General features: G+C 46.5%; 1 protein-coding gene across 2 annotated transcripts in view; it reads right to left on the minus strand.

Annotated features, from left to right (window-relative positions):
- LOC147646466 (maestro heat-like repeat-containing protein family member 7) overlaps positions 1-24888 on the minus strand; it is a 321428-nt gene that overhangs the window by 271950 nt on the left and 24590 nt on the right. The gene's annotated exons all lie outside the window — the stretch shown is intronic.

A 24888-nucleotide genomic window follows, 5' to 3' on the forward strand; every position in this document is an offset into this window, starting at 1 on the left:
CCTTTGGTGGTTGTGCTGAAGCCACAAGCCCTGTGGCAGGCAGGAAGCGCCATCTGTGTCCTGCTGCCCGTGTGTTGGTGCCGTGATGGCTGAGGAGCTGCTGGAGCTCCTGTGGGGCTGCGGCGCTGCTGCCGGGCCAGGCTGGGGGAGACCCTGAGGGCACGGGGTGCTGGGAGGCCGTGAAGGGATGAGGGGCTGCGGAGGCCCAGACGGGACAAGGCAGTGGGAAGGCACGAGGGGGATGTGTGAGGGAGTGGGTGGCAGGAGGTTCCAAGGGGACAGAAGGCCCTGGAGGAGCCGGGGTGGTGGGAAGCCCTGAGGAATTGGGTGTCAGAGGCCATAAGCAGCCCCCGGGCAGCCGCCTGGTCCCTGACACCCGGCTGCTCCGGTGCTGTCCCAAAATGTCCCCCAGGCCTGCAGCAGAAGGCCTGGAGGCTGGGACACCACCCCAGCGGGAGGGTGGGGACAGCCCGAGGTGCCCAGGCTGGGCTGGCTGGGGACATGGAGGGCAGGGGGTGCTGCCAGGCCACGGCCACTGGGTGCCTTCAGGAAGGGGCAGTGGGCAGAGGCAGGGCTAACAGCCAGCCCGGGCCCTCGCGGCTGCCCAGGCCACGCTGCTGTGACTGAGGCCCCCCTGACACAGAGCTCGGGGCCCACAGAGCTGCTGCCACCATGGGGAGGGTGGCGATGTCTCCTCCAGCAGGGCTGCCCAGTGGCTGCTGCCCAAGCGGCTCTGGAGCCCACAGAAACAGCAGCAGAGTGTGCCCAGGAACAGCAGCAGCCCCAACGTCAGCACCTGCGCACTGAGGCGTCCGCAGCAGCCGGGTGCCAAACAGGGGGAGGCTTTGGGCACAATTGCCTTTGCTTTGGCAAAAGGCTTCAGCAGAGTTGGCCACAATGGCTTTCTCTTCACTTGCAGCCTCACAGCAACGCTTGGCAGCTTCAGCTGCAGCCTGTGCCTGTGACTGACTTGGATGGCCGTGCTTGAGGGCGAGCTCGCCTTCCACACTCAGGTGCCCCAAGGCAGAGGCACTGGCACCATCCTGAGAAAGAGAGAGAGAGAGAGAGAGAGAGAGAGAGAGAGAGAGAGAGAGAGAGAGAGTCTGACGGGGCAGGAGCCCTATGCTGCAGCTGCCCTCCCTCTCATCTGTCCAAGCACCTTAAAGACACATGAAACCAAATCCTGGACTTGCTTGGAACAAAGGAAGAAGCAGCATGCGCTGAAAAAAAGCAGGGACTTACACAGCTCAGTTTTGCTCTCCACTTGGGCAATCCCAGAATCCCTGAGCACTTGGTGTTGCAAAGTATCATCAACATCATGCAGTCTCCAACCACCCTGCCATGGGCACAGGTGGTGTGCAGGCACAGGTGTCACTAGAATTGGGAGAACACTTTTCCATGTTGACCTTTTCCTCTCCTGGATTTCAAGCAAAGATGAAAAAATCATCTGGTGAATGACAGGTGAATAGTGTAGCTCACAGAACTAGGAGTAGGAGTCTCCAGTGGCCCATGGTGTGTCCATTCAACCATTGTTAGATTGTCCAGTTGGAGCTGAGCCCGGTGCAGCCCGGGCACTGGCACCAGGCTGGTCCATTTCAGCATCCCAAAGTCTTGGTGGCTCCCTGTGCACCCACTGTCTCCTGAATCCATTCTTGAACTCCCAGTTACTGCTGTGCAGGACATGAGAACACAGGAGCAGCTTGTTTGGCTCATTCTTGCCTTTGCTGCTCCTGCCTAAAGGAATCATCAGGACTATATGCTGATGGAATGGGATCGCCGAACAGCAGGGACTTTGTCTGTAGTGTCTGAAACTAAAACTTTGTCTGACTGTTCAGACACTCTAAAATCACGGGTGAGAATGACAGCTTTGGTATGGAAGAATCCTAGAAATCTTGACTTGTGATTTTTCTAGTCAAGGATTTGAATGCCAATGTAGAAACTACCAAAATATTCAAACTTGTTTTCATTGGCAACCCCTTTGAAATGGCATCAGCAGAGCCCCAGGGGACAGGGTATGACAGTGGGGACAGTACTTGGCAGCTCATGGCTTCAGATGTGGGAGGTAAATATTTTGCCTAGGTACACATTGAAGTTCAAGTTTTCTAATGGTTTGGATTGACTGGTCATTGCAGGTAACTTTAATCAATGCAAAAGGATGTAAAAGCAGAGTTTCTGGAGAATGTGCACTAGGGAGGAAATAAGGAGAAAACCTTGAACACAGCCAGCAGGCTCTGGAAAAATTTATAAAAGTTAAAATTAAAAATAGATGTAGCTTTGTGACTGTTCAGACAGGACTCTTTGTGTCTGGAGGTGATCGTAAAACATTTTAAAATCTTAGGAAATTCGGGAACTCAGAAAGAAAGTTAGGCTTGGCAAGCCCTGGGAAAAGTAGGCCCTGGAAATGTTAGGCCTTGTGCTTGCTAAAGATCATGTGAAACTGCACCTGTGTAATCAATATATGATAAATGATAGAATTGTTAGATGTGATTAGATATAATTATTGTTTGAAGAACATGAGGAACAATGTTAGGGGGTTGAGGTGGGATAACGAGAAATCCATGCTTGGGTAAAAACAATGCATACAATAGAACAATGTAAGTTTAATAATTAATATGTAAGTTGTATAACGATAGAGTATAAAATATATTCAGCTCAAAACCAAGATGGGTCAGATTTGGGTCTGTGTACCCCTGACACCCAGAGTTCTTCAATAAAGCACCTGCATAGAATCATTCTGTGATGATGTATGTTCCAGATCTCTAACAATTTCATCAGATTTTACTGGAATTGTGTGGGACATTTCTGGAATTTTGTGGATTTTTTTTGTAGAATTTTGTGGGATATTGATGAGATTCAGGGAAATCTGGGATATTTCTTGAACTTTGTGAACATTTGTAGACATTTTGTGAGATGTCGCTGGAATTCTGTAATGTTTTGAGAAGATTTAAGGAATTTTGTGGGATTTTTCTTGAATTTGCTGGACATTTGTGGCAATTTTGTGAGATATTTCTTGAATTTGGTAAGGTTTTGAGATGATTAAGGGAATTTTGTGGAATTTTTCTGGAATTTTGTGGAGCTTTTCCAGAATTTTGTTGGACTTGTAGGAGACCTGAAGTATTTTGAGGGACTTTTCTTAGATTTTCTGGAAATTTGTGGAGATTTTGTGAGATGTTTCAGGTATTTGGTTGGGTTTTGGGATGATATAGGGAATTTTGTGTGGTTTTTCCTGTATTTTGTGAAGATTTTCTGGGATTTTTCTGGAATATGGTAGAATTTCTCTAAAATTTAGTGAAAATTTGTGGAAATTTTGAGGAATTTTGCTTAGATTTTGGGGAATGCAGTGGAGATTTTGTGAGATGTTTCTGGAATTTGGTAGGGTTTTGAGAAGATTCAGGGAATTTTGTGGGAGTTTTTTGCAATTTTGTGGACATTTCTACAGATTTTGTGGGATGTTTCTGGAATTTGGTAGGGTTTTGAAAAGATTTAAGGAATTTTGTGGTGCTTTTCAAGAATTTTGTGGGATTTTTCTTGAATTTTGTGGATATTTGTGGTCATTTTGTGAGATGTCTCTGGAATTTGGTAATGTTTTGAGAAGATTTAAGGAATTTTTTGGCATTTTCCTGGAATTTTGAGGAGTTTCTTTTGTAATGGTTTAGATTTGCTAATTTCATTTTTCCGGCTAATGCACCCAATAAATGTCGTGTTTTAGAGGCAGTAACTAAAAAATTACTAGAAAACTCACTTATTTTTTGCTGTGAGATATGGATTAGAGCAGGAGAAAAACAGACTTAAAACTTAAAAGGAATAAAGAAATTTTATTAACAAACTACAAGAATAAGAACACCAGAATAAACCGCCAGAAAACCCTTTTTTCCCCCACTACCGAACCATTCCCTTGTTCACATGGCAACATAGAGACAAAAAACCTTGGAACTTTGGTGTTTAAAATGTCCTAATTCCTGCTAGAGTCTTTTCATCAGTCTTTGTAGAGAAACAGAAGTCTTCTTCTGCTAATTTGTGGAGTTTTTCACAGGAAAATTATTTCTGTTATAGTTTTCTATTTCTCTGATGCCAGCTGCCCAGAAATCCTGTCAGCAGTTCACTCCTCCCATTTCACATCACTCTGAGGTGTGTATGGGTCAATGAGTCTAGGGGTGTCATTTTAAGGATGACACCTTTATTCAAAGGCAAAAGTTCTCTTCATCTGTCTCTGTGAGCTTCCCTGGAAACAGAAGTTTTCTCTTTGCCTCTCAAGGCCGCAAATCTTCAACTATTACTTCTCCCCGCTCTGTTCCAGCACCTCACTGTATCACAATTACTCCACCTCTTGCTGAAAATCCACACTTTGAACACTCCATTCCTCCCAATATATCCTGTCATGAATTAAAGGAGTTTTTTCAGGACCTTATTATCCATCCCCGTAGCTTTAACAGAAAAATATTTCAGCTTAATTAAAGCATCTCCTTATTCTCTACCTCTTCTGAAGCTTAATTCTTTTCTTTACTGTCTCTAATAGTTTATAAAGTCTCTTTACATGTTGATTCCTCTCTTTTTCTCTTTCTGGGTAAAAGGATTAATCTGCAAGTCTCATCTGGGTAATGAAAAGGTTAAAATCTTGCCCAGGCTTTGTAGATGGTTCTGTGATCTCTGCCGGAGCAGCGGCTGGAGCTGTGTGCGCTGGAAGATTCTTCATGGCTGCTCTGGAGAGTGTGGTCACTGTCTCAGCCCGCCGCAGCTCAAGAGCTTTTTCTTTCTTTCCTGGGCAGTCTGTGGTGAATTCAGTCGCAGCAAAAAGTGCAGCCGAGCCAGGGAGCGGCCTGGCCCGGCCAGAGCCCGGGGCAAGCCCCGCAGGCCCCATCTCCCGGCCGGGAGCCGCGGCAGGCCCAGCCCAGCCCCTGCCCGGGCCGCATGGGCTGGGCCGGGGACGGGAAGCCAGCTGGAGCTCAGTTACCTTTCACAGCCAGCAAACCAAGAGACAAAGAAATTCCCAGCCTTAGGGCTTAAGCTGCTGTTCACAGCTTGATCTCACTTTGCAGTGCTTAAAACTGCTGCCAATTCTTAGAAATGGCCAGCTGTTGGCGAGGAGACAAACTCCCATCAGCCGCCAGCAGTTTGAACTTCCTTAGGTGTTTCTCTTTGTTTTCTTCAATGCCAATCTATCACAAAACCCAACCAAATTCCAGAAACATCCCACAAAATCCCCACAAATGCCAAAAAATTCCAGAAAAGTCCCTCAGAATGCTTCAGCTCTCCTCAAAATCCCACAAAATCCCATAAAAGTCCCACAAAATTCCCTAAATCTTCTCAAAAGTCTACCAAATTCCAGCAACATCCACCAAAATGTCCTCAAATGTCAAAAAAATTCAACAAAAATGCCCTAAAATTCCCTAAATATCCTCCTTATCCCACAAAATTCATGAAACATCTCACAAAATCTCCACAATTTTCCATAAAATTCCAGAAAAATCTCATAAAATTCTTGAAACATCCCACAAAATTCCCAAAGAATTCTAAAAAATTACCTAAATCTTCTCAAAATCTTTCCAAATTCCAGGGACATCCCAAAAAATCTACACAAAAATCCACAAAATTTCAGAAAATTCCCACAAAATTCCCTAAATCTCCTCAAAATCCCACAAAATTCTTGAAAAGCCTTAGACTATTCCAGAAAAAAATCCCTCAACATTCTTCAAATCTTTTCAAACTCTCCCAAAATTCGATAAAAATACCACAAAATTCCAGAAACATCCCACAAAATGTCTTCCAATTTCCACAAAATCTAAGAAAATACCTCAAAATTCTTCATGTCTCCTCAAAATCCCAGAAAATTACAGAAACATCCCAAGAAATCTCCTCCAATTTCCACAAAATTCCAGAATATCCCACAAAATTGAAGAAAAATCCCACACTATTCCCTAAATGTTCTGAAAACCCTACCAAATTCCAGAAACATCCCACAAAATCTCCACAAATGTTCACAAAATCTAAGAAAAATCCCTCAAAATTCTTCCTGTCTCCTCAAAATCCAAAAAAATTCTAAAAAAATCCCTCAAAATTCAAGTCTCTTTAATATCCCACAAAATTATGAAAAAATCCCCCATAATTCCCTAAATCTTCTCAATACCTTACCAAATTCCAGAAACATCCCACAAAATCTCCTCAAATTTCCACTAAATTCCACAAAAATCTCACAAAATTCAAGAAAAATACCTCAGAATTCCCACAAAATATATTTAGAAAGAAAGATCCCACAAAATTATTTAAATCTTCTCAATATCCCACAAAATTTCAGAAAAATCCCACAAAATTTGAGTAAAGTCCCACAAAATTATTTAACCTACATTTGTCTTGGCAGTTTTAGATCCTGGCTGCTCTTGCCCCTCTTCTGCTTGCCACCTGAATTTTAGCAGTACAGCTGCAATTGCCTCTTCCAATCACTGCTACCCACTGTGCTTTTGTCACGGGGAACTCAGGATTTTTGTTTCAGGCATCATGAGTAGCAGACATTAAAATGCTCCCAAGTCCCTGAGCACTAAGTCGAGGGGAATTAAAGCCACACAGGTCACATTTGCAGTGCTCAAACACAGCCCTGTTGCTGCTGCTGCTGCTGAAATAGAATCAACTGACAGAGGCCATCACAGAAATTGCCTCCACAGTGGCAAATAAAATGAAAAAATCCACCAGGAGAAAGAAAAACCAGAACTTCCCAATTCACTTCATTGTTTCTTCTGAGCAGCAGAAGAAAAAGGAACAGGGCACCTTTCAGGCAGTTCCACAAGCTTAGGGTTCTCATTTCCTGGGGAATCGGAGATGCAATTGGTCTTGTTAAAAGGATAAAAGCAAAGGGAATGAATTGGGAATTATTCGGAAAAAAAGACCCTTCTTACACACAAAGTTCACCAAGTCATTCCCTGCATTTCTCCTTTTCACAGTCTTTCTGTCATCCACTGAGAGGTCCAGCTTATCATGTTCTGCTGCTTATCATCCACTGATTGTGCTCTTGATTTCTACCACTGCAAAAGATATAGAATCATCTCAACTGAACACAGAAACAAACTCTCTCTGTCAGCCCATTTTCATGTTCCAGATCACTTTCAACATGTCCATGGGGCTGTTGGAATGATGAGCTCTCCACTGCTGGCTGCAGGCTCTGGAGATTCTTTCTCCACATTCAGCCAGGCTTGTATTCCCTAACAATTCCTGGTACCTCATCATGTTTTCTTTGGCTAGAAGAGTAACGATGAAAACCTTAGCAATGGCGCAACTCCCCAGTGCACAAGGAAAAGAAAGAACAAGTTGTCAGGTTCTTCAACCATTTGTCCTGCTTTGCTGCAAGAGTTGTGCTGCACTCACAGTGTGGGGAGCCAAGAGAAGCTGCAGCTGGGGGCACATCTTGTGACAGGAGCTGCGCCTCATTCTCCAGGACAGGTTTTTGGAAAGAACAGATGGGACTGTGGAGAAAATTCTGGGAAAATTGAAACAGCTTTTTATAGAAATGAAAATAAAATCAAAAGAAACAACCAATATGTTTTTCTCTATATTTCTCTATTTATTTTTATGTTCCCCTTTTCCATCTTGCACTGTTTCTCTATCCCATTCATTCCAAATGGATCTCACCTCTAAGATTTGAGACTTGGCAAGTTTTAGACACTGTAAAATACCATGAGCTATACCCAGTTTGCCTTCCCCTGTTTTACTTGGAAAGCAATGCTGGAGACACAAGTGCAGTGCTTGGGTCAGGTACAAATTCTGCATTCAGGGAATGTGCTCAGACAGTGTTTGACGCTCAGCAGGGACAAGGCACAGCAGCAGCCAAGGGCATTGCTGTGTCCCTGTGCGGGAGTCCAGACTCTGGCTCTTGGCTCACCAGGGCAAAGTTCCCGTGTTTGGCCAGGCTCAGGGGCTGCCCGGGGAGCGCGGGGCTCGGCGCGGGGCCGAGCAGGCAACGGACAAACGGACACGGGGACAAACGGCCCCGGTGCTTCAGTTGCAGCGGCAGCAGCGGCAGCAGCGGCAGCAGCGGCAGCAGCGGCAGCCGCGGCAGCAGCGGCAGCCGCGGCAAGAAGAGAATTTAGCAATTTTCTGTCTCTCCTCTCCCTCTCCCGCAGTCCCGCATCCTCTCCCGGTCTCCCTTTCCCAGTGCCCCCTCCTCTCCAAGCCTCCCTCTCCCCGTGCCCGGCTGGGCCATGCCCCCGGCCCACCCCCGGCCGCAGGTGGGGCTGCCCCGTCCCCGTCCCTGTCCCTGTCCCTGTCCCCGTCCCCGTCCCCACCCGTCCCGTGGAGGTCTCCTCTTTGCCTGGGTCTCTGGCTGTGCTGGGTGGGCATCAGTGCCTGGGGCTGGGGTGGCATTGCCACCCTTTGGCTCCACCTGCCCTGCCCTGGGCTCCAGCCCCGATGCAGGCTCCGGTTCCGGTTCTGGTTCGGGCCCCGGCCCCGGCTCCTCCCGGGGCCCGCGGAGGACACAGACGGCGCGGCCGCTGTCGCCGCCTCCACTGCGGCTTCCCGAGCCTGAGCTCCGCCACTGTCGCGTTCCAATGAGGGAACGCCTGCGAATGCCCGGCCCGGGGAGGTCGGGGAGCGCTCGGGGGCCGTTCCTGGCCCCGGGCCGAGCGCTGACGGCAGCGTCTCTTCCCCAGGGAAGGCGCAGCAGGCCCTGCAGCAGCACTACAGGATCGACTCGCTGCTGGGCCGCGGTGTCACTTTGACAGTGACGTGGCCAGGATGAGCATTGCTCTCCTGAGCTATATTTTCATGGATGAAGACACCCCAATATCCTGGCGCAGGGCCCTGCAGCTGGCTGAGCCGCTCCTGAAACTCCTGGACAATGTAAGGCTCTGTGCCCCAGCCACGGCCACTGCCTGCTGCCCGGACACTGTGTGTCCTGTGCATTTGCAGGCCTGCGCCAATGTGGGCCACAAGAAGCCAATGATGAGGTCATTTTTCCTTCCTTCCGTTCATACAGCCCCATAGCCAGGTGCAGCTGCTCTCCATGTCTCTCCTTCGAAGAGTGATGTCTTCAGCAGAAGAAGAAGGAAGAAAGCCCCTGAAGGAACGAGTGTACCAGAGCCTGCTCCCACTCTTTTTCCACTGCCAAGATGAGAATCGGCATGTGGCAGAGGTGAGGACTCCTGGGCTGCTGCTGCGCCTTGGCAGGGGGCTCAGCTGCCTCCTGCCCTGACGCAGGCTTGCAGGCTGCAGCCTCCTCCAGCCCTTGGCACTGGGACACTCCTGTGCCCTGCCTTGTGGGGCCATTTGCGGCTCTCTGCTGCTCCCCAGGCCTCTCGGACAACGCTCCTTCGCGCGGCGGGCTTTCTGAAGAGGCCAGACCTGGAAAAAGCTGTGAGGAAGGAGAAACTGTGGAAGTTTGCCAGGCTCGTGGTAAGGACGGCCTGGAAGTGCCAGCCTCAGGCTAGAGAAGCCCCCTGGCCCCGGTGCTCAGTGTGTGGGGCTGGCAGCTGTGCCTCTGCCCACTGCTGCACCCGGGGGCCGCACGGCTTCTTCTCCAGCCCCCTGTGGCCCCGAGCCGGGTGCCGATGGAGCCCCGGCCCAGCGGGGCTGCGGGCCGGGCCGGCACCGCGGCTCCCCGGGCAGCAGCCGGCCCTCTGCCCCCTCCAGAGCCCGGCGCCAGCGGCTGCTGGCCGGGCCTCAGGGCTGGCCGGGCACGGGAGGCCGGGGCTGGCCGCAGGCAGCAGCGCCCGGCCGAGGGACAGAGCCCGCGCCAACCCTTCCCTCCTGCCGCTCTCTCCAGCTGGCAGACCACAGGATCCCCTTGGCCGAGCACCTGCGCCGGGCCCTGCAGTACCTGCAGGACCCACAGGAGACCCTGCGAGCGGCGGCCATCAGGGTCATCGGTGAGTCCCGAGCCCGGGCTCCCTCCCCGCCCCGCCGCAGCTCGGCCCCAGCCCCGGCTGCTGCCCCGGCAGCGGCACCTGGGCCCGGCGCCCTGGAGCCCCGGCTGCCCTCGGGGCTGCTGCTGCCGGCCTCTGGCAGCCGTGCCCTTGGGCTGGGTCAGGATGCGGCAAGGGCCCGGGCTGAGCCCTGCCGGGGCAGGAGGCCGTGTGGCCACAGGGCTGGCAGCGCCGCTGGCAGGGAGCTGTGCTGCTGGGACCCTGACAGGCTCTGTGTTCTCAGGGATGGCCGGGGAGCAGCTGAGGGGGCAGCAGGCAGAGCTCCAGGTCTTGTGCAGGGGTGAGCCACGGCAGCAGGCTGACAGTGGTGGCTGTCGGGGGCAGCTGCAAGCCCTGGCCAGGCTGTGGAGGGCTCTGCTCCCTGTGCCGATGAGGGGCGGCGTGGGCAGAGCACAGTGAGATTTCAGGGCCACGTGGGGCATTTGTGGCCAGCAGCTTCGGGCTGACCCCCTTGGGCCCTGCTCCCTCCTGGCCAAGGCAAGAGCCGGCTGGCATGGCCCTGGCAGGGGGCTCTCGCTGGGCCCCCTCAGCTCTGGGGTGTGACCGTGGCTCTGTTTGTCTCTCTTGCAGCCCTCGAACGCCTGACGGAGGACAGAAGCGGTGCCGTATCAGACCTGGCACTTGAAACGCTGTATGTCCTCCGGGCCATCCAGAGTGCCCGATATTCCATCCTGCAGAGGATGCAAGACCAAATCCTCAGGGCATGGAGGACACGGCCTCGTCTGTCGGGCTTGGGCTGGCTGCGTTGCTGGAGATGTGCTCAGCGCTGATTTAGGATGTTCTGTTTGCTGGGGCCATCTGGGCAAGCCAGGATTTTTTATTTCATAAGAATTGTTTTCTTCTATTTTTTTCTTTTTACTGTGTAAATAATATAGGATATGTTAGGGCTGAGAGGCTCTATCTTCTGGGGCCACATGGGCCATCTGTTAGTTTTTGTTTCATAGAGATTGTTCTTTTCTTCGTTTCGTTTCCATCTAGTATGTAAATAATATAGGATATGTTATAAACCACAAGAGTCCCAAGACCTTTCTTTTGCTGCCCAGGGTGTGTGGGGCATAGGGGAAGAGAGGGAAAAGGGTTCTTGTGTTCAGCAACCTGCCGGGGCGTTCAGTGGTGCAGGGCAAATGGCCAGAAGCCCCTTGGCCTTTGGTGGTTGTGCTGAAGCCACAAGCCCTGTGGCAGGCAGGAAGCGCCATCTGTGTCCTGCTGCCCGTGTGTTGCTGCCGTGATGGCTGAGGAGCTGCTGGAGCTCCTGTGGGACTGCGGCGCTGCTGCTGGGCCCGGCTGGGGGAGCCCCTGAGGACACGGGGTGCTGGGAGGCCGTGAAGGGATGAGGGGCTGCGGAGGCCCAGACGGGACAAGGCAGTGGGAAGGCACGAGGGGGATGTGTGAGGGAGTGGGTGGCAGGAGGTTCCAAGGGGACAGAAGGCCCTGGAGGAGCCGGGGTGGTGGGAAGCCCTGAGGAATTGGGTGTCAGAGGCCATAAGCAGCCCCCGGGCAGCCGCCTGGTCCCTGACACCCGGCTGCTCCGGTGCTGCCCCAAAATGTCCCCGAGGCCTGCAGCAGAAGGCCTGGAGGCTGGGACACCACACCAGCGGGTGGGTGGGGACAGCCCGAGGTGCCCAGGCTGGGCTGGCTGGGGACATGGAGGGCAGGGGGTGCTGCCAGGCCACGGCCACTGGGTGCCTCCAGGAAGGGGCAGTGGGCAGAGGCAGGGCTGGCGGCCAGCCCGGGCCCTCGCGGCTGCCCAGGCCACGCTGCTGTGACCGAGGCCCCCCTGACACAGATCTCGGGGCCCACAGAGCTGCTGCCACCATGGGGAGGGTGGCGATGTCTCCTCCGGCAGGGCTGCCCAGTGGCTGCTGCCCAAGCGGCTCTGGAGCCCACAGAAACAGCAGCAGAGTGTGCCCAGGAACAGCAGCAGCCCCAACGTCGGCACCTGCGCACTGAGGCGTCCGCAGCAGCCGGGTGCCAAACAGGGGGAGGCTGTGGGCACAATTGCCTTTGCTTTGGCAAAAGGCTTCAGCAGAGTTGGCCACAATGGCTTTCTCTTCACTTGCAGCCTCACAGCAACGCTTGCCAGCTTCAGCTGCAGCCTGTGCCTGTGACTGACTTGGATGGCCGTGCCTGAGGGCGAGCTTGCCTTCCACACTCAGGTGCCCCAAGGCAGCGGCATTGGCGCCATCCTGAGTGAGAGAGAGAGAGAGAGAGAGAGAGAGAGAGAGAGAGAGAGGTAGAGAGAGAGAGAGAGAGAGAGAGAGTCTGATGGGGCAGCTGCCCTCCCTCTCATCTGTCCAGGCACCTTAAAGACACATGAAACCAAATCCTGCACTTGCTTGGAACAAAGGAAGAAGCAGCATGTGCTGAAAAAAAGCAGGGACTTACACGGCTCAGTTTTGCTCTCCACTTGGGCGATCCCAGAATCCCGGAGCACTTGGTGTTGCAAAGTATCATCAACATCATCCAGTCTCCAAGCACCCTGCCATGGGCACAGGTGGTGTGCAGGCACAGGTGTCACTAGAATTGGGAGAACACTTTTCCTTGTTGACCTTTTCCTCTCCTGGGTTTCAAGCAAAGATGAAAACATCATCTGGTGAATGACAGGTGAATAGTGTAGCTCACAGAACTAGGAGTAGGAGTCTCCAGTGGCCCATGGTGTGTCCATTCCACCACTGTTAGATTGTCCAGTTGGAGCTCAGCGCGGTGCAGCCCGGGCACAGGCACCAGGCTGGTCCATTTCAGCATCCCAAAGTCTTGGTGGCTCCCTGTGCACCCACTGTCTCCTGAATCCATTCTTGAACTCCCAGTTACTGCTGTGCAGGACATGAGAACACAGGAACAGCTTGTTTGGCTCATTCTTGCCTTTGCTGCTCCTGCCTAAAGGAATCATCAGGACTATATGCTGATGGAATGGGATCGCCGAACAGCAGGGACTTTGTCTCTAGTGTCTGAAACTAAAACCTTGTCTGACTGTTCAGACACTCTAAAATCCAGGGTGAGAATGACAGCTTTGGTATGGAAGAATCCTAGAAATCTTGACTTGTGATTTTTCTAGTCAAGGATTTGAATGCCAATGTGGAAACTACCAAAATATTCAAACTTGTTTTCATTGGCAACCCCTTTGAAATGGCATCAGCTCACCTCCAGGGGACAGGGTATGACAGTGGGGACAGTACTTGGCAGCTCATGGCTTCAGATGTGGGAGGTAAATATTTTGCCTAGGTACACATTTAAGTTCAAGTTTTCCCAGGGTTTGGATTGACTCGTCATTGCAGGTAACTTTAATCAATGCAAAAGGATGTAAAAGCAGAGTTTCTGGAGAATGTGCACTAGGGAGGAAATAGGGAGAAAACCTTGAACACAGCCAGCAGGCTCTGGAAAAATTTATAAAAGTTAAAACTAAAAATAGATGTAGCTTTGTGACTGTTCAGGCAGGATTCTTTGTGTCTGGAGGTGATCGTAAAACATTTTAAAATCTTAGGAAATTCGGGAACTCAGAAAGAAAGTTAGGCTTGACAAGCCCAGGGAAAAGTAGGCCCTGGAAATGTTAGGCCTTGTGCTTGCTAAAGATCATGTGAAACTGCACCTGTGGAATCAATATATGATAAATGATAGAATTGTTAGATGTGATTAGATATAATTATTGTTTAAAGAACATGAGGAACAATGTTAGGGGGCTGGGGTGGGATCACAAGAAATCCATGCTTGGGTAAAAACAATGCATAAAATAGAATAATGTAAGTTTAATAATTAATATTTAAGTTGTATAACAATAGAGTATAAAACATGTTCAACTCAAAACCAAGATGGGTCAGATTTGGGTCTGTGTACCCCTGACACCCAGAGCTCTTCAATAAAGCACCTGCATATAATCATTGTGTGATGATGTGTGTTCCTGAACTCTAACATTTTGGTGCCCCAGATGGGACCTTGTGAGTGCTGCTGAGCGAGCTCACGATCCGATCCTGCTCCAGCCGGCACCGAGGGATTCTCGGGGAGCCCATCGGCCGCGACCGTCTGCGCTGCTCACAGCGTCCCCAGGAGAAGAGGTAAGGTGCTTTCACTTTGGTTTGGGTGCCTGCCAATAAGACGCAGCAAAAGCTGCGCTTGGTTGGGCTAAAGGAATTCCTGTTGGGATTGCCCGGGCGCCGTCCGTCAGACGACTGCGAAAGCGTTGCAGGTTCGGCATTTGTGGTGTATTGTAGTTGTGACATGGAGAAGCTTAAAGGGGTTTTGGGCAGCAATGCTCTCATAGCAGGTACTTCTCCTTTGGGGTGCTTCTTAGCACACTGGAAACAAGGTCACTTTGGGGAAGAATTACATAAGGCTAAATTAATTTTGGTGAGATCTCCCCACGGAAAAAGACCCCTGTGACACTGTCTCATCTGTTGGTAGCTATAACCTCTCTCTTTCTTTACTTTGTTTTCTTTCTCCTCCCTCTCTCTCTCTCTTTCTCCCTCTCCTCTATCACATAACCCTTGTTATCACTAAAATAAATGTACATTATTGCTGTTGTGATTTCAACTGAAATCCCTTGTGTCCTTTTTGCCCTCTGAGATCAAACAAACTTCTCGCGACTCCCACTGGCGTTAGCGAATCGTGACATTTAAACTGGAGTCACGGACAGGATTTGTGACAGACAGAAGGGGCTGCAGGTTTGTTGTGCAGTCTGTATTAGGGGAAAGATGTTTTGCTCCAGCCGCACCCAGCCCGACACTCCCAAAAGAGTGAGCGGTGTCTAGAAAGCAAGGGGGGCAACACGAATTTCCCGCAAACTGCACACGCCGAGGTGAAAAGCACCCCACACTCACTTGAAGGCTCTGTCTGCAGAATTTCACAAAAGATCTCTTAGTGCAAAAGGGTGGGAATGTTTTTGTTGTTGTGTGTGTGAATTTTGAGTGCTTGGTGTAGTGAAGAGACAATCAGAATTTTAAACTGAAAGAGTGCCTCCCGAGCAGATTTGGTCTTTTTACCCACACAGGGAAGCAAAAAGCAGTGTGGGTGTGGGTGTGGGTGTGTGTGTGTATAATTGAAGTTTATACCTCCCTGTAGTGGTTTTCCCTTTGTAAAAATGACTGAAAAGGGCAGTGCAGAAGTTAAAGCTGCATTTTATGCTCTGTTAGCAAAACACAATGCCAGACCTTCTCCAAGAGGGAAAAAGCAGGCGCTTAGTTCCTGGTTTAATTTGGAAAATGTGATTGATAGAGTATGTTCTTTACAAGGTGAAAGAAAATTTAAACTGGTCAAAAATAAAACTCTACTCTGCTCAGTTTTGGGAGCTTGTTTTACAGCAGCTCTAGAAACTGGCTTTAAGCAAAGAAGTGAGGAAAGAACTAGAATAGACTCCTTCTAAAACCTAATTGAAATTTTGCAAAAACAATTCAATGAAGAAAAGAGTAAGATCCATCTGTTGCGAGCAGCCCTCCAGGATGAAAATTCAAAAATGCTGACTCGCTAAAAGAAACAGAAGAGGGGGAAACCCCTCTCCTGAATCAAATTTACCCTCCAAAAGAGCTAATTCATTCCAGTAGAAATGATGGACCTGTAAAAATGGCAGAAGAAAAATCAGAGAAAGCAAAGGTGTTAGATGCATTGGTTCTCTTAAGGAAAACCCAGACAAGAGAAAAGAAATCTCTCACTGCCAGTATTGGTGGTCACTGGAGATAAAGAAGGGGGTCCCCAGCAAGGTAATAGATGGCTTCTCACTTCAAAGTTGAGTGAAGTTGTTTCTAATTGGCACTGTCCCAAGTTCATTGTATGGAATGCCCCATTGGATAACCCAGCACAGCTCCACAGGCTCTGGGCTGTGAGCCAAAGCCATCTCCTTCTCAGCTTCTGGGAGTGGAGCCCAAAGAGCCTCAGAATCAGGGAAACTGGGAACTCTGCTTCTCCTGGGTGAGCAGAGAGGCAGAGGTTGCTTTTATTTCAAGTGCTCACGAGAAATAACAAAACTGGAGACATACTGATTACAGCAATAGTGTGTAGAGAATATTTGAACAGAAGGTGGGCATGATATTTTAGTAAAGGCCTGTCTGCATAAACCAGCTTTTGGTATAAGTTGTGATATTAAAGGCTCATGTCCTTGAAACTTTCCTGAAGCAGAGAGAATGAAGCAAAACAATATCCTTGCGTATAAGAGAAAAAATGTAAACCTGTGTGGATTAACCAAGAGTAACTTGCTTAGCCCAGGGACCCTGTAAAACCCTATAAAAGTGTGCTAAAGATAGAAATAAATGGTGTTCTCCATACTTCTGTGAAGACTAGGCTGAATAGTCTGAGCTGTTTCTCAATAATAGTGGGTCCTATACATCCACTTTTTACTTTTGTAGTTAACACTGGAGCCCAAATTTCTGTGTTGACCAATAAAGACTAGTGCAGGATTTGAGAGCAATATATGGAATAACTAAAGATATTTACCCAGTGGTAGCTAATCCTTGCACATTGTTAACATCTATAAAAGAGAAATAGAAATGGTTTACTGTACTTGATTTAAAAGATGCCTTTTTCTGCATACCCCTTGACAAAAAAAGTAGGAAACTGTTTACCTTTGAATGGGAAAATCCAGAAATAGGAAGGAAAACTCAGCTCACCTGAACATGACTCCCACAAGGACACAAGAACAGTCCAACCCTATTTGGAAGGCAGCTGGTGAAGGAGCTGGAGATTTGGACTGAGAACGGGCAAGTACCGAGAAAACAATACCTGCTGTTACAGTATGTTGATGGTGTACTGATAGCTCCAGATTAGAGAACAACCTGCATAAAGGTACCAATTGAAATTTGAAATCAGCTGGGAATGGGAGGATATAAGGAGTCGAAAGAAAAGGCACAAATTGCCTGGCAGAGTGTGATTTCCCTGGGATGTGAAATCTCACCAGGGCAATGTAAGCTGGGTACTAATTGTATTCAAGCTATTTGTGCTATTGCAGAACCCCAGAACGTGCATGAGCTGCGAGTCTTCCTTGGGATGACAGGGTGGTGCTGCCTGTGGATCATGGACTATGGGCTAATTGCAAAAGCCCTGGATGAGGCCCAGAAGACGCAGCCGTTTACCTGGGGCAGAGCACAGAAGGAGGCCTTCCTCAAACTGAAGGAGGCATTGACAACTCTCTGGCGTTCGGATTGCCAGATTCGTCCAAAGATTTCCAGCTGTTTGTGCATGAAAGACTACACCTAGCCCTGGGAGTGCTGAGCCAAGGTTTGAGAAGCTGGGAAAGGCCGGTAGGCTGCTTTTCCAAACAGCTTGACAAGGGGAGTGCTGGATGGCCTTCATGCCTGCGGGCAGTTGCAGCCAACGTGATGCTGCCACAAGAAGCCAGGAAACTCACCATGGGTAGACACATAGATGTCTCTGTGCCACACATGGTGAGCACTGTTTTAGAACAAAAGAGGGGCCATTGGCTATCTCCAAGCAGGATGATGAAATTCCAGGTAATCCTGACTGAGCAGGATGATGTCACATTAAAGACAACTGACCTCTTGAATGCAGCTCTGTTCCTGGGTACCACAACTGAAGAAGGCCCATTAGAGCATGACTGTGTAGAAGTAATAGAGGACACCTATTTGGCAAGAGAAGACCTGAAAGACATCCCACTGGAGCAAGCAGAGTGAGAGCTATTCACAGATGGAAGCAGCTTGGTGGAGAACGGGACCAGATACGCTGGATATGCGGTAACAACAGTCAGTGCAATAGTGGAGGCAAAAGCATTATCAGCAAATGCATCTGCCCAGAGGGCAGAACTGGTTGCCTTAAGCAGAGCACTAGAATTGAGTAAAGGGAAAAGGGGAAACATCTGGACTGGCTCAGAGTATGCTTTGGAGTAGTGCATGTCCACAGAGTGCTGTGGAAAGAAAGAAGACTGCTGTCTGCTCAAGGTACACACATTAAACATCAAGATGCAGTCCTGCAATTGATAAAAGCAATACAAAACCTGAACAAGTAGCAATTGTGCACTGCAAAGGACACCAATCAGGAAACTCCAAAATTTGTGAAGAAAATAGAAAAGCAGACTGGACAGCTCGACAGATTGCTCGAGAAGTGCAAAGAACAATGGCATTGATATCTTTAAAAGTTAATGTATCTCAATTTAATTTGCCTCCAAAACAAATATATTCAATAGGAGATGAGAAATTGGGGCATTTGCTAAATGTTCTGAGTTTTGAGACAATTTAGGGAATTTTGTGGGATTTTCATGGAAGTTGTGAGAAATTGAGGAGATTTAGGGAATTTCGTGTGATTTTTCTGGAATTTTGTGGACCTTTGTGTAGATTTTGTTGGATGTTTCTGGAATTTGTTAAGGTTTTGAGAAGATTTAGGGAATTTTGTGGGATTTTTCATGATTTTTTTTTATATTTGAGGACATTTTGTGGGATGTTGCAGGAATTTGGTAGGGTTTTGAAAAAAGTTAGGGATTTTTGTGAGATTTTCTGGGATTTTGAGGGATTTCTCTTAGATTTTCTGTGAATTGATGGAGATTTTGTGGGATGTTTCAGGAATTTGGTTGGGTTTTGAGAAAATTTAGGGGATTTGTGGGATTTCTCTGGAAATTTATGGGGCTTATCATAAATTTTGTGGGAATTTTCTTAAATTTTGTGGACATTTGTTGAGATTTTGTGAGATGGTTCTGGAATTTTGTGAGATATTGAGGAAATTTAGTGATTTTTGAGGGATTTTTCTTGAATTTTGTGGACATTTGTGGAGATTTTGTGAGATGTTGCAGGAATTTGGTAGAAATTTGAGAAGATTGAGGGAATTGTGAGGGGCTTTTCCAGAATTTTGTGGGATTTCGAGGAGACTTGAAGAATTTTGAGGGATTTTTCTTAGATAATATGGAAATTGGTGGAGAGTTTGTGGGACGTCTCTGGAATTTTGTAATGTTTTGAGAAGATTTAGGGAAGTTTGTGGCATTTTTCTGTAATTCTGTGGGGCTTTTCCATAATTTTCTTTGATATTGAGGAGATTTTGTGGGATGTTTCTGGAATTTTGTGGGATTTTTGTGGGATTTGGTGGAGAGTTGAAGAATTTATGGGATTTTTCCTAGATTTTTTTGGAAATTGGTGGATATTTTGTGAGATGTTGCAGGAATCTGGTTGGGTTTTGAGAAGATGGATGGAATTTTGTGGGATTTTCGTGGAATTTTGTGGAATTTCTGTAGAATTTTGTGGGATATTGAGGAGATTTTGTGGGATTTTGTGGGATGTTTGTGGGATTTTGAGGAGACTTGAAGAATTTTGTGAGAGTTTTCTTGAATTTTGTGGGAATTTGTTGAGATTTTGTGAGATGGTTCTGGAAATTTGTGGGATATTGAAGAAATTTGGGGATTTTTTTGGCATTTCTGTGGACATTCGTGTAGATTTTGTGGGATGTTGCAGGAATTTGGTTGGGTTTTGAGAAGATTTAGGGAATTGTGTGGGGCTTTTCCAGAATTTTGTGGGATTTGGAGGAGACTTGAAGAATTTTGAGGGATTTTTCCTAGATTTTGAGGAAATTGGTGGAGATTTTGTGAGACGTCTCTGGAATTTTGTAATGTTTGGAGAAGATTTAGGGAATTTTGTGGCATTTTTCTGCAATTTTGTGGACTTTCTCTAGAATTTTCTGTGATATTGAGGAGATTTTGTGGGATGTTTCTGGAATTTTGTGGGATTTTTGTGGGATTTGGAGGAGACTTGAGGAATTTTGAGGGACTTTTCCTAGATTTTGTGGAAATTGGTGGAGATTTTGTGACATCTTGCAGGAATCTGGTAGGGTTTTGAGAAAATTTAGAGAATTTTGTGGGATTTTTCTGGAATTGTGTGGGAAGTTTGTGGGATTTTGAGGAGACTTGAAGAATTTTGGGGGATTTTTCTTAGTTTTTTTTGGAAATTGTTGGAGATTTTGTGAGATGTTGCAGGAATTTGGCTGGGTTTTGAGAAAATTTAAGGAATTGTGTGGGGCTTTTCCAGAATAGTTTGGTATTTGGTGGAGACCTGAAGAATTCTGAGGGAATTTTCGTAGATTTTGTGGAAATTTGTTGAGATTTTTTGAGATGTCTGTGGAATTTTGTAATGTTTTGAGAAGATTTAGGGAATTGTGTGGGATTTTTCTGGAATTTTGAGGGGCTTTCAAGAATTTTGTGGGAGTTTTCTTGAATTCTGTGGAAATTTGTTGAGATTTTGTGAGATGGTTCTGGAATTTTGTGGGATATTGAGGAAATTCAGTGAATTTTGAGGGATTTTTCCTAGATCTTGTGGAAATTGTTGGAGATTTTGTGAGATGTTGCAGGAATTTGGTTGGATTTTGAGAAGATTGAGGGAATTTTGTGGGATGTTGCTGGAATTTTGTGGAATTCCTCTAGAATTTTGTGGGATATTGAGGAGATTTTGTGGGACTTTGTGGGATGTTTGTGGGATTTTGAGGAGACTTGAAGAATTACGGGGGAATTTTTTTAGATTTTCTGGACATTTGTGGAGATTTTGTGGGATATTGCAGGAATATGGTTGGGTTTTGAGTAAATTTGTGGAATTTTGTGAGATTTTTCTGCAATTTTGTGGGATGTTGTGGGATGTTTGTAGAAATTTTGAGGAGACATGAATTATTTTGTGGGATTTTTCTTGAATTTTGTGGACATTTGTGGACATTTTGTGGGATGTGGCTGGAGTTTGGTAGGGTTTTGAGAAGATTGAAGGAATTTTGTAACATTTTCCTGGAATTTTGAGGATTTCTCTTGAATTTCCTGGAATTTGGAGGAGACTTGAAGAATTTTGAGGCAATTTTCTTAGATTTTGTGGAAATCTGTGGACATTTTGTGAAATGTCTGTGGAATTTTGTAATGTTTGGAGAAGGTTTAGGGAATTTTGTGGGATTTTTTTAGAATTTTGAGGAGCTTTTGAAGAATTTTGTGGCAGTTTTCTTGAATTTTGTGGAAACTGGTGGAGACCTGAAGAATTTTGAGGGAATTTTCGTAGATTTTATGGAAATGTGTGGAGATTTTTTGAGATGTCTGGAATTTTGTAATGTTTTGAGAAGATTGTGGGAATTGTGTGGGATTTTTCTGGAATTTTGAGAGTCTTTCAAGAATTTTGTGGGTGTTTTCTTGAATTTTGTGGAAATTTGTTGAGATTTTGTGAGATGGTTCTGGAATTTTGTGGGATATTGCGGAAATTTAATGATTTTTGAGGGATTTTTCTTGAATTTTGTGGACATTTGTGGAGATTTTGTGAGATGTTGCAGGAATTTGGTAGAAATTTGAGAAGATTGAGGGAATTGTGAGGGGCTTTTCCAGAATTTTGTGGGATTTCGAGGAGACTTGAAGAATTTTGAGGGATTTTTCTTAGATAATATGGAAATTGGTGGAGAGTTTGTGGGACGTCTCTGGAATTTTGTAATGTTTTGAGAAGATTTAGGGAAGTTTGTGGCATTTTTCTGTAATTCTGTGGGGCTTTTCCATAATTTTCTTTGATATTGAGGAGATTTTGTGGGATGTTTCTGGAATTTTGTGGGATTTTTGTGGGATTTGGTGGAGAGTTGAAGAATTTATGGGATTTTTCCTAGATTTTTTTGGAAATTGGTGGATATTTTGTGAGAAGTTGCAGGAATCTGGTTGGGTTTTGAGAAGATGGATGGAATTTTGTGGGATTTTCGTGGAATTTTGTGGAATTTCTGTAGAATTTTGTGGGATATTGAGGAGATTTTGTGGGATTTTGTGGGATGTTTGTGGGATTTTGAGAAGACTTGAAGAATTTTGTGAGAGTTTTCTTGAATTTTGTGGGAATTTGTTGAGATTTTGTGCGATGGTTCTGTAAATTTGTGGGATATTGAAGCAATTTGGGGATTTTTTTGGCATTTCTGTGGACATTCGTGTAGATTTTGTGGGATGTTGCAGGAATTTGGTTGGGTTTTGAGAAGATTTAGGGAATTTTGTGGCAATTCCTGGAATTTTGAGGATTTCTCTTGAATTTTGTGGGATTTGGAGGAGACTTGAGGAATTTTGAGGGATTTTTCTTAGATTTTGAGGAAATTGGTGGAGATTTTGTGAGACGTCTCTGGAATTTTGTAATGTTTGGAGAAGATTTAGGGAAGTTTGTGGCATTTTTCTACAATTTTGTGGACTTCCTCTAGAATTTTCTGTGAAATTGAGGAGATTTTGTGGGATGTTTCTGGAATTTTGTGGGATTTTTGTGGGATTTGGAGGAGACTTGAGGAATTTTAAGGGATTTTTTCCTAGATTTTGTGGAAATTGGTGGAGATTTTGTGAGATGTTACAGGAATTTGGTTGGGTTTTGAGAAAATTTAGGGAATTGTGTGGGGCTTTTCTAGAATATTTTGGGATTTGGTGGAGACCTGAAGCATTTTGATGGAATTTTCGTAGCTTTTGTGGAAATGTGTGGAGATTTTTTGAGATGTCTGTGGAATTTTGTAATGTTTTGAGAAGATTCAGGGAATTGTGTGGGATTTTTTTCTGGAATTTTGAGGCTTTTTCAAGAATTTTGTGGGAGTTTTCTTGAAGTTTGTGGAAATTTGTTGAGATTTTGTGAGATGGTTCTGGAATTTTGTGGGATATTGAGGAAATTTAATGAATTTTGAGGGATTTTTCTTGAATTTTGTGGACATTTGTGGAGATTTTTTGAGATGTTGCAGGAATTTGGTAGAAATTTGAGAAGATTGAGGGAATTGTGTGGGGCTTTTCAGAATTTTGTATAATTTGGAGGAGACTTGAAGAATTTTGACGGAATTTCCTTAGTTTTTTTGGAAATTTGTGGAGGTTTTGTGAGATGTTGCAGGAATTTGGTAATGTTTCCAGAAGATTTAGGGAATTTTGTGGCATTTTTCTGCAATTTTGTGGAATTTCTCTAGAATTTTCTGTGATATTGAGGAGATTTTGTGGGATGTTTCTGGAATTTTGTAGGATTTTTGTGGGATTTGGAGGAGACTTGAAGAATTTTGCGGGATTTTTCCTAGATTTTGTGGAAATTGGTGGAGATTTTGTGAGATGTTGCAGGAATTTGGTTGGGTTTTGAAAAAATTTAGGGGATTTTGTGGGTTTTTTCTTAAATTTTGTGAGAATTTGTGGAGATTTTATCAAATGTTTCTGGAATTTGGTTTGGGTTTGAGAAGTTTCAGGGAATTTTTTGGTATTTTTCTGCAATTTCCTGGGATTTTTCTTGAATTTTGTGGATGTTGAGAAAATGTGAAGAATTTTGTGGTGTTTCACTGGATTTTTTTCTGGAATATTTCTGGAGTTTTTTCAAATTAGAGTAGATTTTTGGGATATTTTTGGAATTTAGTGGAATTTTGTGTAATTGCATCAGATTTTTCTGTAATTTATGGTGGTTTTGTGGAATTTTGTGAATTTTTTAAAGAATTTTGTGGGATATTTAAAAGCTTTAGGGATTTTTGTGGGATATTTCTATAATTTTGTGAGATATTTCTGGAATTTTCAGGATTTTGAATCTGTTTGGTGAATTTGATGGTATTTTTCTGGAATTCTGTGGGAATTTCAGTAGGTTTTGTGGGATTTTTGTGGAATTTTGTGGAGTTTTTCTGGAATTTTTAGGATTTTGAGAACATTTGGGGCAATTTTTATGAAGATTTTGATAAAAAAGCGGGGAAAAAAGTGTTAAAACTGCTGAAATTTCAATAAACAAAGGAGAAAAGCAAAATCATCCCAAGGGACCTAAACTGCGCGCTAAATCCGCATGGTTTGGCCTAACATCAGCCAAATGGGGTTAAAATCATCCCAAGGAGTCCCAAGTGCAACCACCAGGGCATAAAAATGCCCAAAGCGGTGTCAAACCCACTCCAAATGGCCTAAAATCCCCCTGGGATCTCCCAAATGGGTGCAAGGTCCACCCTGAAAGTCGCTGGTTTTGCCTCAAATCACCCAAAGGGCCCCAACATCAGCCAAAGTGGCCTGAAACGCCCAAAAGGGACCTGAAATCACCTGAAAAGGGCTCGGTTCGAGCAGCACCGGGACTGGGAGCGAGACCCAGATGGAGACCGAGACCGAGACTGAGGCCTAGAGCGGGCCTGAGACTGGGACTGAATCCGGCACCGGCACCGAGAGCGGCACCGCTCCGGGACCGGGACTGAGACCGGGACCGGCACCGCTGCGCCATTGAGATCGACACCGGGACCGGAATCGGCTCCGGGAGTGCCCCGGGACTGCTCCGAGACTGAGAGCGAGGCCAGCACAGGGACTGGGATCAACACCAGGAGCGCTCCCAGAGCAGAACAGGGATCTCCGAGTGTTCTCAGTGTGGGAAGAGGTTTCCCAACAGATCCATTCTCTTCCGGCACTATCGGATTCACAGGGATGAGAGGCCTTTCCGCTGCCCCGACTGCGGGAAGGGCTTCAAGCACAACAGCAACCTGGTCAAGCAGCGGCGCATCCACAGCGGGGAGAGGCCCCACGAGCGTTCCCAGTGTGGGAAGAGCTTCTCACAGAGCTCTCACTTGACCCGACACCAACGGAAGGGAAGCCCTGCGAGTGCCCCGAGTGCGGGAAGAGCTTCGTGCGCTGCTGCAGCTCCATCCCCCACTGGAGGAGCCACCTTGGGCACATTCCTGGGATCCACCTTGGCAATACACCTGGCTGCTTATCCTTCTCCTTTGGCCACAGTTTGCTTCTCATCTCCATCTCTTTGCACTCCAAAAGCCAGGAGGGATCCATCTGTCACCTCAGAACAACTCAATCCCACGCAAAACAGCTCCATTTGACCCCAAAAGGGCTCGATCCCAACTCCAAAGGGCTTGTTCCACCTCAGAAAATCTTAATCCCAGGCTAAAAGAATGGATCTGAAGAAATGCAGAATGTCATTTATAACCTACACAACAGTAAGTGAGTAGAAATTTGCTCCTTGGAAGAAATGCTCCAGAGTATATAAAGATACAATATTGGGTTTCAATTACTTACGCTGAACAGCACTGGAAGAAATCCAGGTTGGAATTCTAATACCATTTCAGAGTGTCTTCATTCTTGCTCCTCTAAGAACATAAAAGCAAT

The sequence above is a fragment of the Cyanistes caeruleus genome, unplaced genomic scaffold, assembly GCF_971803275.1.
Source record: "Cyanistes caeruleus unplaced genomic scaffold, bCyaCae1.hap1.1 HAP1_SCAFFOLD_96, whole genome shotgun sequence".
Taxonomy (NCBI): Eukaryota; Metazoa; Chordata; class Aves; order Passeriformes; family Paridae; genus Cyanistes; species Cyanistes caeruleus.